This window comes from Macaca thibetana, chromosome 14, assembly GCF_024542745.1.
Source record: "Macaca thibetana thibetana isolate TM-01 chromosome 14, ASM2454274v1, whole genome shotgun sequence".
Classification (NCBI taxonomy): Eukaryota; Metazoa; Chordata; class Mammalia; order Primates; family Cercopithecidae; genus Macaca; species Macaca thibetana.
In genome coordinates this window covers 62,793,929-62,809,217 of record NC_065591.1, presented here as the reverse complement: position 1 = coordinate 62,809,217, position 15,289 = coordinate 62,793,929, and the positions used below count along the sequence as shown (strand labels likewise).

Sequence of the window (15,289 nt, the reverse complement as noted above, 5' to 3'; positions counted from 1 at the left end):
AAGTGTCCAGGAAATTATCCATTTCTTCTAGGTTTTCTAGTTTATTTGCATAAAGGTTTTTATAGTATTTTCTGATGGTAGTTTGTATTTCTGTGGGGTCGGTGGTAACATTCCCTTCATCATTTTTTGTTGCGTCTATTTGATTCTTCTCTCTTTTCTTCTTTATTAGTCTTGCTAGCAGTCTATCAATTTTGTTGATCTTTTCAAAAACCAGCTCCTGGATTCACTGATTTTTTTGAGGAATTTTTGTGTCTCTATCTCCTTCAGTTCTGCTCTGATCTTAGTTATTTCTTGCCTTCTGCTAGCTTTTGAATGTGTATTCTCTTGCTTCTCTAGTTCTTTTAATTGTGGTGCTAGGGTGTCAATTTTAGATATTTCCTGCTTTCTCTTGTGGGCATTTAGTGCTATAAATTTCCCTCTACACACTGCTTTAAATGTGTCCCAGAGATTCTGGTATGTTGTATCTTTGCTCTCATTGGTTTCAAAGAACATCTTTATTTCTGCCTTCATTTCGTTATGTACGCAGTAGTCATTCAGGAGCAGGTTGTTCAGTTTCCATGTAGTTGAGCAGTTTTGATTGAGTTTCTTAGTCCTGAGTTCTAGTTTGATGGCACTGTGGTCTGAGAGACAGTTTGTTATAATTTCTGTTCTTTTACATTTGCTGAGGAGTGCTTTACTTCCAATTATGTGGTCAAAATTGGAATAAGTGCGATGTGGTGCTGAGAAGAATGTATATTCTCTTGATCTGGGGTGGAGAGTTCTGTAGATGTCTATTAGGTTCGCTTGGTGCAGAGTTGAGTTCAATTCCTGGATATCCTTGTTGACTTTCTGTCCCTTTGATCTGTCTAATATTAACAGTGGGGTCTTAACATCTCCCATTATTATTGTATGGGAGTCTAAGTCTCTTTGTAAGTCTCTAAGGACTTGCTTTATGAATCTGGGTGCTCCTGTATTGGGTACATATATATTTAGGATAGTTAGCTCTTCCTGATGAATTGATCCCTTTACCATAATGTAATGGCCTTCTTTGTCTCTTTTGATCTTTGATGGTTTAAAGTCTGTTTTATCAGAGACTAGTATTGCAATCCCTGTTTTTTTTGTTTCCATTTGCTTGGTAGATCTTCCTCCATCCCTTTATTTTGAGCCTATGTGTGTCTCTGCATGTGAGATGGGTCTCCTGAATACAGCAAACTGATGGGTCTTGACTCTATCCAATTTGCAGGTCTGTGTCTTTTAATTGGTGTTCAGCAATTTTCTTAGAGTTTACTTCTGTTTTTTTATTGTGTCATGGCCTGAGAGTGTGTTTGATATGATTTCTGTTCTTTTGCATTTGAAGATTATTTTATGTCCAATTATGTGGTCCATTTTAGAGTATGTGCCATAGAGTGGTGATAAAAATGTATCTTTTTATTTTTTTAGGTTTCCATATTTTATTCAAGTTTTTTTTTTAAGTGATGTTAATTACAGCATTTCAAGGGGAGGATCTAATTCCACACAAAATGGAAGACTCTAAAATGTACCCATTAAACTACTAAAAGACAAATTGAGTGGTGAGAATACAACAGAAGTCCAATTTAGATTCTGAGTGTTGTCACCATGTGATTACAATCACACAGACACTTCCAAGCTTATAGCTGAAACTCCTGGAAGCTATTTCACACTCTGGTGCCAGGGCAAAAAATACAACACAAGAAGGAATAAGTCCTGAATTGTTGGCTTCATCACAACCACCCTCTCCACCCCAAAATGGCACAAAAGAAACAGTGACCACACCCTGCAGACCTTTTGGTGTAAAAATGGTGACGATGACCTGTTCTTGGAATGAGAACAGGTCACGAAGATCTGTCTCAAAAAGTCCCATTCAGGTGAGCTTGTACACACCATCAAGCAGCGAGCCTCTCTCATCAATTAGGTTAGGAAACCAAGGTTCGATTTTCAGGAAATCACTATTTCATTCATTTACTCTATATGAATTTACAAAGTGCCTACATATTATCAGCTTCCACTAGAAGTAATTTCTAGATAAAAATGAAACCTGGCATCTCAAAGAGGCCACCAAGTTGCCCCCAGGTCTACCACTGAGAGGATCTGTTTTGGACATGAGTGTCTTCTGCACCTCTGACAGGGTAACATCTTAAAGCTGAATCACCTTTAACCTGGAGGTCTAACATATTTAGCAATACTTGCAACCCAGACATACAACACTAAAAGATACACTAAATTCTGAAGGTGCTGCAAAATAGTTTAAAATTAAACAATCGTACAGTATTCATTTATGCTTGAAATTCCAGTCTTAGACCAAGCTTGTGGTCACCAGCATTGACGTTCTTGCCATCCAGAAGAGCTGACACTGTCAGTTTGATAACTTGCTTTAGGGTCTGAGTGTATCCTAAATCTGTCAGGCTGGAGTTGTTCACTTTAGCCGATAAGCAGGTGTCAGGGTCAATCTGATACTTGGCTGCTTTCCGAAGCGCGTGTTACTGTTTCCTGCAGTCCAGGTGAGATTGACAGCGGTCTCCAACTTCTTGCTCACCTTTTGGTAAATGGAGCTGCCCAACTCTGTCCCGTCATTCACATTAGTGTGAAGCTGGAATTCATCAGTCTTGTAGCCAACTGCAAAGTTGCTCTGGGTCACTCGGGACTTTGCAGTCTCAAAATTCATTTGGTATCCGGCCAGCCAGCTCTGGTAACCCAGCACCAGAGCACCCCGGATGGAAGGCCCAGCAATGTCGAAATTCATGTCCCAGCCCAGGTTAATGTGCTCTTGCTTGTACCCTGTCTTGATTGTAACATTTTTTTCCCCAGTGATAGGTGAGAAGGATGAATCGAAGGTCAGCTTCAGTCCACATGGAAGCTGATCTTCCACAGTAATCTTGGTGCTTAGTATATTGTCGGTGCTTCATTTCTCTGTAAATGTCAGGGTGTACTCAGTCCATCTGTACTTGGTTTCCAGACTGCCCATCACTTCAGTGGTCTCAGTGTTGGCTGAGCCTGAGTTTGTAAATTCCAGTCCATTCTCAGATTTGGTTTTCAAATCAAGCTTTATTAAGCCAAATCCATAGCCCTTGGTGAAGACATCCCTGGCAGATTTGCCAAGATCAGCATACATGTGTGGCACAGCCATTGTCTTCTCTGAGGTGGTGGCTCAGCTAGCTCGGCGGTGGCTCCGGAGGGGGCTGCCTATCTTCTCTTAAGGCCTACCAGATCCAGCTGGACACAGTGGCTTATGTCTGTTATCCCAGTGCTTTGGGAGGCTGAGATAGGTGGATCACTTGATGCCAGGAGGTCAAGACCAGCCTGGCTAACATGGCGAAACCCCATCTCTACTAAAAATACAGAAATTAGCTGGGTGTGGTGGCACACGCCTGTAATCCCAGCTAATTGGGAGGCTGAGGCACGAAAATCGCTTGAGCCTGGGAGGCGGAGTTTGCAGTGAGTTGAGATCATGCCACTGCACTCCAGCCTGGGCAACAGAGGCAGACTGTGTCTCAAAAATAAATAATAAAAAGATCTATTAGATCTCTTTGGTCCAATATTGAGTTTAGGTCCTGAATATCTTTGCTATTTTTCTGCCTTGATGATCTGTCTAATACTGTCAGTGGAGTGTTGAAGTCTCCCACAATTTTTGTGTGTGATTCTAAGTCTCTTTGTAGGTTTCTAAGAACTTGCATTATGAACTGGGTGCTCCTGTGTTGAGTGCGTATATATTTAGGATAGTTAGGTCTTCATGTTGAATTGAACCCTTTACCATTATGTAATGCCCTTCTCTATTCTCAGGAGATGAGCATGGTGCAGAAGTTCAGGATCCAGGAAATAATGAAGTATAACAGATAAACAACTTTTAGCATGTCTGTATTTATTCAGTGCCTGACTGAGAATCTAGCACATAGTAAGTACATATAATCATTCTTTCCGTGCCTCTTAGGTTCCATTCTCCCCATCTCTAAATTCAGTTTCCAAAGTAGGAAGATTTACTCCTATTTTTGTTCCTGCAGTACCCTCTAGGTAATGGCTGAAACTGTTTCAAAAATAAAATTATGTGACAAGAGCCCAGTACAGGCTCCTTAGGATGTGCCTGCTGTGGACAGCAGCTACACCAGCCCTATGAAAATATATAATACCCCGAAGAAATTCACCTCTCTGAAGGAGGTGGAATCAATCAAAATAGATATGAAAATGCCATTGGAGGTTGATGGCCAAGTGTGTGCACCACTGTGCTGACAAAGTAACAGCCAGAAAAGAAGATCAAATGAAGCAATGTAAACCTTAAGTAGAAAAGAGAAGCCTGAAGAGGACCTGCTAAGCTAAGGATGGCCATTTGATACTTAGAGAGCAAGGAGGATTTTTCTTCTGGAAGGCAAAGAAGAGAGGTTAAAGAGCTCAGTGACTGGGGTCTGGCCTACGGGTGAAATTGTGGGTACCTGAGTAGTTGCTTGTCTACTCAACCTAATCTAGACAACTTCTCAAATGCCTCGTGAATGTTCTCCTGTCTCATTCCAGGTATCTTCAGCATCTCAGAAAATTAATTTCCACTGCCCTTTTTTGTGTTCCCGAGATAATTACCCTTATTCAGGGTATTTTAAAAAATCATCTCTCCAATGTGTCAGCAATGTGCCTGTGAGAACGTTCACCTCAAAAATCACTTCTTCTCTCTGATTTCACAAAAGTCTAATTATCAGAGGACCTATCTCAGGAATAGGAGTATGTTAGATTACCTGGCAATGTTTCCCCTAACTGATTTAAGACTTTCTGAGGTCTGAGAATTATATTATTTCTTTGTGATTTTCCAGATCTCAGTACATCACAGCACAGTGCGATTCCTCAAAATATTTAACAGAACAACCAAATGACAAAATATTGGATGAGTGTGAAGTATCAGGGCAGGGCAGCCATAAAGAAGTCCCTTTGATACCTTGGATATTTACAGTAGTCAGGATCAGAGCCAATGTAGAACCTTCTTTGGAGGGGCTCCAGGCCCAGGGCTCCTTGGCACATTGAGAGGTAAAAAGGGTCCCCATGCCCAGAGTCTCCTCATTCTGCCATCCCAGACAGCATTTTCCATTCTACTGGCATAGCCCATATTTATGACTGTGGTTTGGTGGTGTGCTGGTAACCCAGCGAAAGTACACACACAAGGATCAGCCAATCAATTAAAACCCAGCATTGTAGTGTTTGCCAATTTTGGCAGTGTATGTACTCCCACTAAGGTCATTTTCAAGATATCAACGTGACATCACTGAATGTGAAGTTTGCAAGGAATATGCACAGATGAGCCAGTACAAGTGGGTCTAACCCACAATGCTTTAGTCTCTCCAACTCTGTCTACCCAGCTCCAGACAATAGTGCTAATATTTTCAGCCACCTACTTTAGGTCGCATAACATCTAGTCTAGATAGGGCCTTTCCTATCTAGACTGAAATTTTACTCACAGCAAAAAAAAAAAAAAAAAAAAAAAAAAATCACTTACCTGTTTTAAAAGGAGTTCTCTTGGACTGGAATGGGATGACTGACAACAAGGCTGTCAGAATGATGGGTGACAGGGAAGTGAGATTTTATGTGTTGGCCCGAAAGCCTGAGGGGCAGCTATTATCCCAGGGAGCCCAAATATAGAACTCAATTCCATACAGGTTGGCCAAGTCATTACTGCTCTCCAAGCCTGCTTAGTCCACCTTTTCCTCTAAACCTCCATCCCTTCTTAAGGATGCTCATGTACTTATTCCTAACACAAGAGTATCAGCATCGCCACACCAATTATTCCTGTTTCCATTTTATGGGTACTGGGGAACATTAATCCCATTTTCTTTTTAACATTTTACATATTTAATTTTTTTTGTAGAGACAGGGTCTCCCTATGTTGCCCACGCTGGTCTTGATTTCCTGGCCTCAAGTGATCCTCTCATCTTGGCTTTTGAAAATGCTGGGATTACAGGCATAAGCCACCATGCCCAGCCTGAAAATAATATTAATTATTTAAAAAACACATTTTATCAAAAGTGTTCCTTTGGAACTTGAATTAAATTTATAATATTTTCAAAAAATATTCAAACTTTGGTATTTGTAATAATAATATTTTAAATATTTACATGAGAATACCTAAATATCGCTTAAAAATCGATTTTACCTACTTCTGTAAGTCAAGATCAACTGGCTGGTGCTTGTTGTGCATATTGCACAACTTCAGGGGACACCATTTTCTCATAATAATTTTAGATTTGTGTAGTTATTTTGACAAACTTGTAGAAGATATCAGAAAAGCGTCTTGAGGAAGGATGCTGTTTTCTATCCCATACTAGGTTTCAACCTGGACTAGCTGACAGGCCTGAGATAGAGGGATGGGATGAGCAAGCCAAGCCCCAAGGGATGGTTCAAGGTTGAACCCCACAGCTTTAGGAGCCCAGCCTGGAAGCACACACTTCCAAGATTACAACTATCACAACTTGGCAGGTGTTGCCCAAATCTCTGCCCCTAAAACTGACCTCTTGCCAGTCTGCTCTATAAGTCCACCCAGAGATTCTGTACTAAAGCTCAAGGCACCTACTCTACTCCTCTTCCAACAAAACAAGCTCCACCTGCTCACTTTCCATTTCTGCTGAAGGCCTCATAATTCCTTCATTGCTCAACTCTGAAATCCTGAAATCAGTTTTTGAGTCCTTCATCCTTCTTTCACTTTGGTATTCATTCAGAGACCATGCCGTCTTCCTTTGACAGCCTCTTGCATCTATCCCCTCGTTCCCAGACCTCCTGCCACCACCCAATTCAAATACTCATCTCCTCTCCTCTGAACCACATAATACCTTCCTAACTGGTCTTCAGAGCACCAATCTTCCTGCTTCAATACATTGTGGATAGAGCTGACTAATTGTCCTAAAACACTGCTCTAAACACATCACCTTCTGCCCCTAAACTTCACTAACATCTTCCTGCTTAGTGAATCAAAACCAAACCGCCCCCAAATGGCACAACACCACGATTCCTCCTACTCATGTAGGCAACACTCAGCAATACCAAAATCCCTTATTTTTCACAGTTAACTGGACAGTGACCTACGGAAACAATATCTCTAAGTCTTAGTTTCCTCACTTGTTAAATGGGGATATTAACAGTACCTACTTTTAGAGCCATTGTGAAGATTAAATACAGTAATATATGGAAAGTAAAAAAAAAAAAAAAAAGAAAAACATCCTGTATCCTCTTTTTCTTTGGCCACCAAATAATCTACATTTAATTTTCAGTTATCTTATTCACTAAAGCTCTTCCTGATGATAAACTTATCCCTTTCTTTATGTATCCTTTTCGTATCTTTTTGTTCTTTTCATTTAATTAGTCCGAGTAAGTGTATATATACATATTTGTAAAGGAGAAACAGTTTTACGTTTAAGAAATATCTTTTTGTTTGTCACAGGGTATTTCTCAGTTCCAGGGACATGTTTAGTGGTAATAATAGTTACTAGGTGCTAATGATTTGGCTTGTGGGGCCTCTGGCCATCTCTGGTCTTGTTGAACTGTGAGAGAGGCTAGAAAACTGCTTTCTGTCAAGACTTTTTAGAGCCCTTCTGTTGGATTTTTTTTTTTTTTTTTTTTTTTTTTTTTTTTTGAGACAGAGTCTCGCTCTGTCACCCAGGCTGGAGTGCAGTGGCCGGATCTCAGCTCACTGCAAGCTCTGCCTCCCGGGTTTTTACGCCATTCTCCTGCCTCAGCCTCCCGAGTAGCCGGGACTACAGGCGCCCGCCACCTCGCCCGGCTAGTTTTTTGTATTTTTTAGTAGAGACGGGGTTTCACCGTGTTAGCCAGGATGGTCTCGAACTCCTGACCTCGTGATCCGCCCGTCTCGGCCTCCCAAAGTGCTGGGATTACAGGCTTGAGCCACCGCGCCCGGCCTTCTGTTGGATTTTTAATTTGATTCACCAAGTGAGTTTAGTTGAGGGCTAAATAGAAGGATGGTCTTTCTTGGAAATGAATAGTTTTTCTAAACATTCTGCTAGTACTGTATGCCCCATTGACATGACTGTTAAAGTGCCCCACATCTGCTTAGCATCCTCCAAGATCCTTTGGGTGTGTTCCATAAGATCCTTTGACTCTTGTAAATAATTAATTAGCACTCCCAAGAGTGCCCTGTGGGACCCTCAGGTTTTTGCTATTCCAAAACTGCATTGTTTTCAACTGACCAACTTGCCCGCTGGGCCATGTCTCTTTCTCTGATCCCATTCAGATGTTAAGCTCCACTAAAATTTAGATTTTTTTTTTTTTTTTTTGGAGACAGGGTCTCGCTCTGTCATCCAGGCTAGAGTACAGTGGTGCGATCTCGGCTCTTGGCTCACTGCAACCTCCACCACTGTCCCCCCTACCCCTCCTGCTTTCAAGAGATCCTCCCACCTCAGCCTCCAGAGTAGCTGGGACCGCAGGCGTGTACCACCATGCCCAGCCAAGTGTTTTTGTATTTTTAGTAGAGATGGGGCTCACCATGTTGCCCAGGCTGGTCTTGAACTCCTGAGTGCAAGCAGTCCGCCCGCTTTGGCCTCCCAAAGTGCTGGGATAACACACAAGAGTCACTGCACCCAGCCATACAATTTAGATATTTTATGCTTTGTTTTAGTGTTATAATAAATAAAATTGTCTGTAATTGTATTTTAAATTATTTGCTGGTTTTATATAAAGTATAATTTATTTTTGTATTTAAAACTTGTGTCCCTGACCTTGCTAAATCCATATATTAATCCCAAGTGTTGTGTAGATTCTTAGGATTTTTTTTTTTGTTTTATATACACAGCCATGTCATCTGTTAATAAATACAGGTTTACATCTTCCTTTCTGACCTGAATACCTTTTATTTAGGTGTTATTATTTGTTTTTTGCTTTCTTTGCAATTTACTTGTGCATACACTGACTGAAGGACATCTTGATTGCTTCCAGTTTGGGCAATTATGAATAAAGCTGCTATAAATATCTGTGTGCAGGTTTTTGTGTGGACATACATTTTTAACTCATTTGGGTAAATACCCAGGAGCGTGATTGCTGGATTGTGTGGTAAGAGTATGCTTAGTCTTGTAAGAAACTGCCAAGCTGCCTTCTTAAGTGGCTGTACCATTTTGCATTCCTATCAGCAGTGAATGAGAGCTCCTGTTGTTCCACATCCTCCCCAGCATTTACTGTTGTCAGTGTTTTGGATTTTCACCATTCTAATAGATATGTAGTGGTATCTCATGTTGTGTAAATTTGTAATTCTCCAATGACATATGATGTTGAGCACCTTTTAATATGCTTCTTTGCCGTCTGTATATCTTCTTTGATGAGATGCCTGTCCAGATCTATTGTCTTTTCTATTTTTTTGGGACAGTCTCTGTCGCCCCGGCTGGAGTGCAGTGCCCACAGAGAGAACTGCCACAGGGGCAGAGTCACCCAGAGAGGGTAATGCCTAGTGGAGTCATAGTAGTGGAGCCACCTCACAGTTCCACTCGGGTAATGCCCAAAAGAACTGTAGGGCTGGGCTGCCCCCAACGCTCCAGACCTGTGGAATCACCAAGGTGCAATTCTAGCTCGAGAGAGCCACAGGCACTGAACTCCAACCTGCGAGAGTCACAGCATGGGCCGCATCTGGCAAAGACATGGAGGTCGGGTCCCCTGAAGCCTTGGGACCCAACCACCACCCCAGTGTGTCATGGAGTCAAAAATTATTCTCAAGCTTAAAGTTTTAATATTATTTACCTTGTTTGGATTTGGGTTTAGTTGGGACCCATTACCCCTCTTTTTTTCTTGACTATTTCTCCCTTTTGGAATGAGTGTCTATTCTATGCTTGTCTCACTATTGTATTTTGGAAACACATAACATATTGGATTTCACAAGCTCACAGCTGGAGAGAAATTTGCCTCAGGAAAAATTGTACCTTGGGTCTCACTAATGTCTGATTTAGATGGGACTCTAGACCTGAGAATTTTGGATTGGTACTGGAACGAGTTATAACTTTTTGGGGCTATTAAGATGGAATGAATGTATTTTGTGTGTGAGAAGGAAATGAATTTGGTGGGTTAAGGATGGAAAGTTATGGTCTAAATATATTCCCCAAAATTCATATGTTAAAACTCAACCACCAATGTGACAATATTAAGAGGCAAGGCTTTTAGGATGTGATTAAGTCCTGAGGGCAGAGCCTTCCTAAATGGAATTAGTGAGCTTATCAAAGGGCTGGAGGGAACTAGCCTAGGCCCTTTTTGTTCTTCTGTTTCTTTTGTCTTGTGAAGACACAGTGTTCAAGGTGGCATCTTGGAAGAATAGACTAGGCCCTCACCAGATGCCAAACCTGCAAGGACCTTGATTTTGCACTTTTCAGGCTCAAAAACTGTGAGAAATAAGTTTCTATTATTTATAAATTGTCCAGTCTCAGGCATTTTTTTATAGCAGTAGAAATAGTCTAAGAGAGTAACAGTAGAGGCTACTAAACATGTAGTTTATTCCAGATCATCATAAAAACAACAAAGCCTAAACCATCTCAACTTCTGACTAGATTGATCTATTAATACCCATGCTAAAGGCCTAGCAAAAGACAAGATCTTCTTTTTTTCCAGTATCTATCATCTACATTTGACTCTTAACAAAAGTTATGAGAAATACACACACACACACACACACATGAAAAAACACATGGTCAAGAGGCAAAATAACAAACTGAAAAAGAGAAATTGAACTGATTCTAGAACCATGAAGTAGAAAATTTAAAATACGATTAAAATTCCAAATACACCACATGTTCTCACTCATAAGTGGGAGTTGAACAATGAGAACACATGGACACATGGAGGGGAATGTCACACACTGCGGCCTGTTGGGGGTTGGGGATCAAGGGGAGGGAGAGCATTAGGACAAATACCTACTGCATGTGGGGCTTAAAACCTAGGTAATGGGTTGATAGGTGCCACAAAACACCACGGCACATGTATACCTATGTAACAAACCTACACATTCTGCACATGTATCACAGAACTTAAAGTAAAAAAAAAAAAAAAAAAAAAATTCCAAATATACTAGAAGAAAAGGTAAAAATATGCATAATTAGATGTGCACTTTCAAGAAAAAGAACAAAACTATAGGAAATAATAAAATGGACATTCTAAAAATAAGAAACTATATAACAGAAAGGAAGAATGCTTTTGATGTGCTAATAAGTATACCTGACACAGCCAATAAAGGATCAATGAACCTGAGGACAGATCAATAGAAATTACTCAAACTAAAATGCAAAGAGAATAAAAATAATGCAAAAGAAGACCTATGAAAACCAAACCAAACCAACCAAAAATTAATAAACAAATAAAAAACCACTCTAGAACAGAGTGTCCAAAAGTTATGGGACAATATCAAACAAATAGTCTAACATATGTGTAACTGGAATTCCCGAAGAGAGGCAGGGAGAGAGAGAAACTGGAAGAAATATTTGAAGCACACCCCTGCATTTGAGTGTAACTTTGGATCAGTCACTGACTGATGAATGTTATGCAGACACAAGAGTAACTCCTAGGAATCTCGGCTTACAAATTAAAATGATATTAATAGAAACAGAAAAGATACCTTAGCAGTTGCACACCAGAGAGAACACAGACTGCAGATTTAGTCAAGCGAAGTTACTAAGGAAACAAATAAGCAAATTAAAAAAAATGCAACCTTCTTGGAAAGAAATAATAATAGCTGCTAAAATACATAATCTAAAATGCCAGTTTTTAAAAAAAGTTATGAAACATACAAAAAAACCAAGAAAGTGTGACCTGGATATAAGAAAAATGCAGTCAATAGAAACTGTCTCTGAGCAGGTCTGGATGTTATAGATAGCTGTAATACAATATTTTAGTTATACAAGATGAATAAGTTCCGGAGACATAATATATAACAATGTGGGTACAGTTAACAAAACTTTATTGTATACTTCAAATTTTCTTAAAAGGTAGATGTCTTAAAAAATTGATGAATTATAATTGTACATATTTATGAGGTACAGTATGATGTTTTGATAAATGTTAAAACTGTAATATCAAATCATGATATTTAGTATATCCCTCACTTCTTTGAAGTGAGAATATTCAGAATCCCCTCTTCTAGTTACGTTGATATATACACTATAACATTGTTTACTATAGACACTCTACTGTTGCTATAGAGCACCAGAACTTATTCTACCTCTGTAACTATAATTTTGTACCTGTTGACCAATCTCTTCCCCATTATCCCCTCCCACTTTTCCCCCTCAGCATCTGTTAACCATTATTATACTCTTTACTTCTGTGAGATCAGCTTTATATTCTACAAATGAGTGAGATCATGTGGTATTTGTCTTTCTATGCCTGGCTTATTTTAGTCAACATGTTGTCCTCCAGGTTCATCCATGTTACCACAAATGACAGAATTTCTGAAAAGCAAGAAGTTAATATCAATAATATAAAAGAAACTCTAATAGCTTGGTAGCAAAAAAGCAAATAATCAGATTTTAAAATGGGCAAAGGACTGAAATAGACATTTCTTAAAAGAAATACAAATGGCCAGCAGGTATATGAAAAAATGCTCAATATCACTAATTGTCGGGGAAATGCAAATCAAACCCACAATGAGATATAACACAATAGACCAAAACCTCTGGGATACAGAATAAGCAGTGTTGAGAGGGAAGTTTAGAGCATTAAATGCCTACATCAAAAAAGAAAGATTACAAATTAATAACCTAGTGTTGTACCTCAAGGAACTACAAAAACAAGAACAAACCAAACCCAAAGGTAGCAGAAGATAGGAAATAACAAAAATCAGAGCAAAACTAAATGAAACAGAGACAAAATAACAGAGACAAAAAAATTTACAAAGCTTTGCTTCTGAAAATGAAAACTTGTTCTTTGAAAACATAAACAAAACTGATATATGGCTAGCTAGACTAACCAAGAAAAGAAAAGGTCCAAATAAAAAAAAAAATGAGGAAAGCAAAGGAAACGTTAAAACTGACACCACAGAAATTTAAAAGATCATCAGAGACTATCATGAACAGCTATTCACTCACAAACTAGAAAGCTTAGAAGAAATGGATAAATGCCTGGAAACCTACAACCTCCCAAGACTGAACAAGGAAAAGATAGAAATGCTGAACAGATCAATAGTGGGTAGTGAGATTGAATCAGTAATTTAAAAATTCCCAATCATAAAACCCTAGACCAGATGAATTCGTAGCTAAATTCTACCAAATGTACAATGAAGAACTGGTACTAAGCTCCCTGAAAGTGTTCCAAAAAAATCAAGGAGGAGGAAATTCTCCCTAACTTATTCTATGGAGCCCGTATCGCCCTGATATGAACATTAGACAGGACATAACAACAATGAAAGAAAACTATAGACTAATATCCTTGATGAATGTAGACATAAAAATCCTCAAGAAAATACGAGAAAACAAATTTCAACAGCACATCAAAAGATAATACACCATGATCAAATGGGTTTTATTCCGGGTAAGTAAGGATGGCTTAACATATGCAAATTAATAAATGTGATTCATCCCATAAATAAAATTAAGGACAAAAACCATATGACAATCTCAATAGATGCAGAAAAAGCATTTGATAAAATCTAGTATCTGTTCATAATAAAAACCCTCAACAGTCTACATGTTGAAGGAACATACCTCAAAATAATAAAGGCTACATATGACAAATATACAGCCTATGTTACACTAAGTGGGGAAAGTTGAAAGCATTCCCTGTAAGAACTGGAGTAATACAAGAATGCCTACTTTTAATTCAAGATGGATGAGAGACTTAAATGTTAGACCTAATACCATAAAAACCCTAAAGGAAAACCTAGGTAGTACCATTCAGGACATAGGCATGGGCAAAGACTTCATGTCTAAAACACCAAAAGCAATGGCAGCAAAAGCCAAAATTGACAAATGGGATCTCATTAAACTAAAGAGCTTCTGCACAGCAAAAGAAACTACCATCAGAGTGAACAGGCAACCTACAGAATGGGAGAAAATTTTTGCAATCTACTCATCTGACAAAGGGCTAATATCCAGAACCTACAAAGAACTCAAACAAATTTACAAGAAAAAAACAAACAACCCCATCAAAAAGTGGGCAAAGGATATGAACAGATATTTCTCAAAAGAAGACATTCATACAGCCAACAGACACATGAAAAAATGCTCATCATCACTGGCCATCAGAGAAATGCAAATCAAAACCACAATGAGGTACCATCTCACACCAGTTAGAATGGCAATCATTAAAAAGTCAGGAAACAACAGGTGCTGGAGAGGATGTGGAGAAATAGGAACACTTTTACACTGTTGGTGGGATTGTAAACTAGTTCAACCATTATGGAAAACAGTATGGCGATTCCTCAAGGATCGGGAACTAGAAGTACCATATGATCCAGCCATCCCATTACTGGGTATATACCCAAAGGATTATAAATCATACTGCTATAAAGACACATGCACACGTATGTTTATTGCGGCACTATTCACAATAGCAAAGACTTGGAATCAACCCAAATGTCCATCAGTGACAGACTGGATTAAGAAAATGTGGCACATATACACCATGGAATACTATGCAGCCATAAAAAAGGATGAGTTTGTGTCCTTTGTAGGGACATGGATGCAGCTGGAAACCATCATTCTTAGCAAACTATCACAAGAACAGAAAACCAAACACCGCATGTCCTCACTCATAGGTGGGAACTAAACAATGAGATCACTTGGACTCGGGAAGGGGAACATCACACACCGGGGCCTATCATGGGGAGGGGGGAGGGGGGAGGGATTGCATTGGGAGTTATACCTGATGTAAATGATGAGTTGATGGGTGCTGACGAGTTGATGGGTGCAGCACAGCAACAGGGCACAAGTATACATATGTAACAAACCTGCACGTTATGCACATGTACCCTAGAACTTAAAGTATAATAAAAAAAAAAAATTACTACTCTCATTCAATATAGTACCAGAAGTCCTAGTCAGAGTAATTTGGCAAGAGAAAGAATTAAAAGGCATCCAAACTGGAAAAGAAGTCATATTATTCCTGTTTACTGATCATATGATCTTATACCTAGAAAACACTACAGACTCCACCAAAAAACTCTTAGATTTGATAACTGAATTCAGTAAAGTTTCGGGACACAAAATCAACATACAAAAAAAAAAATCAGTGGCATTTCTATACACCAATAACAATCAAGCTGAGAACCAAATCAAGACGGCAATCTCATTTACAATAACTACAAAAAAATTACCTAGGAATATATTTAACCAAGGAGGTGAAAGACCTC

General features: G+C 39.2%; 1 protein-coding gene and 1 pseudogene across 1 annotated transcript in view; both read right to left on the bottom strand.

Annotated features, from left to right (window-relative positions):
* The window catches only part of RHOG (ras homolog family member G), a 1,041,648-nt gene that overhangs the window by 377,515 nt on the left and 648,844 nt on the right, over positions 1–15,289 (bottom strand). The window lies entirely within an intron of this gene.
* LOC126935207 (voltage-dependent anion-selective channel protein 1-like) lies at positions 2,274–3,139 on the bottom strand (annotated as a pseudogene).